The sequence below is a fragment of the Mus caroli genome, unplaced genomic scaffold, assembly GCF_978045245.1.
Source record: "Mus caroli unplaced genomic scaffold, Mus_caroli_1 scaffold_10, whole genome shotgun sequence".
NCBI lineage: Eukaryota > Metazoa > Chordata > Mammalia > Rodentia > Muridae > Mus > Mus caroli.
Genome location: NW_028227265.1, coordinates 46,066,309 through 46,067,878, shown reverse-complemented (window position 1 = coordinate 46,067,878; position 1,570 = coordinate 46,066,309). Strand labels below are relative to the sequence as shown.

Here is a 1,570-nt window from a genome sequence, read left to right as displayed (position 1 = left end):
TTGATCCCTGTCACTATCCTGGACCACCTGCTTAAGGATACAAAGATCAAGTCTCTGGGGGAGATCAACCTGTTCTCCCTGCCTATTAAGAAATCTGAGATTGTTTGCTTTTTCCTGGGCACATCCCTAAAGGATGAGTTTCTGAAGATCCTGCCGGTGCAGAAGCAAACTCGGGCTGGACAACAGACTGGGTTCAAGGCTTTTGTCAATATGGGGGACCACAGTGGTCACATTGGTCTTGGTGTTAAATGCTCCAAGCAGATAGCCACTGCCATCTGAGGAGCAATAATCTTGGCCAAGCTTTCCATCATCCCTATGCAGACAGGCTACTGGGAGAACTAGATTGGCAAGCCCCACATTGTTCCCTGTTGGTTGACAGGGCGCTGTGGCTCAGTGCTAGTGTGCCTTATCCCTGCCCCCAGAGGCACTGACATTGTCTCTGCTCCTGTGCCCAAGAAGCTACTGATGGTATTGATGACAGCTGCACATCAGCCAGGGGCTTCACTGGGCAACTTTGCCAAGGCCACCTTTGATGTCATCTCCAAGACCTGCAGCTACCTCTGGAAAAAGACTGTGTTCACCAAGTCTCCTTACCAGGAATTCACTGACAATCTTGTGAAAACCCACACTCATCTTGTGGAAACCCACATTAGAGACTCTGTTCAGAGGACCCAGGCTCCAGCTGTGGCTGCCACATAAGGGTTTTTATACAAGAAAAATAAAGCAAATTAAGTCTGTTTAAAAAAAAAAAAAAAAGATGTTGTAATGGTATTTTAGATATAGCTTTCTAATCGTGCTGCCATTGTTTAACCACTACCTCCTGTCCCAGAGAGTATTTAATCCATGACAGCTATCTTGCTAAGTGCTGGTGCCATAGTGTACAAGACCACATGTGCCTTGGGAAGTGCATCACCAGATCAGAAGGCAGGCTTTACAAAGCAATGGCCTCAGGGTTGTGTCTTGATCTCTCACAGTCACAAGAGACACATAGAATCTCATAGTAACATAGAAAGAGGGTATGTATCTTACAAGTTGGGTCAATGGAGCACTATGGAATAGTAATAGAAAAACCTTTGAGAGTAAGCAAGGATGTAGCTGAAGATATTGAGAGCAAGTGTTGGCAGCAGAAGAGGGAATTCGGGCTAGGAGATAAGCCACAATCAGAATGATTTGAGCATGGTTGGAGAGGTGGTCAGAGGAGAGCTACTAGCATGCCTTAATTGGTGTTGTGTTCAGAGCATTTTACTGTGTATGACCTGATTATCACACAGAAATCCTTGAATTTATTTAATATGTGGCTCAATGACAAAAGAAAGATGAGTGTGATTAACTTAAAGGCTCACCTAACTGCTCTTCTATCTGTACGTTCCCCCTAACTCTTCCATTCGCTCACTCTTTTGTTCTCACCACCCTTCCTTCCATCCACAATACCTTTCTCTCTTTTACATAAGTAGAGCCCAAATGCTGTGAACTATGTCAGCCAATGGTGGATAAAACTGAACAAGAGCAATGACAAGGATTCTATTATATGCTTGTATATGCTTTTGCATTTTAACCTATAAATCATTTG

The 1,570-nt window shown here is 44.0% G+C and overlaps 1 pseudogene; it reads left to right on the top strand.

Moving 5' to 3' along the window:
• On the top strand, positions 1-699 carry LOC110300865 (small ribosomal subunit protein uS5 pseudogene; annotated as a pseudogene).
• Positions 700-1,570: the final 871 nt, after the last annotated feature.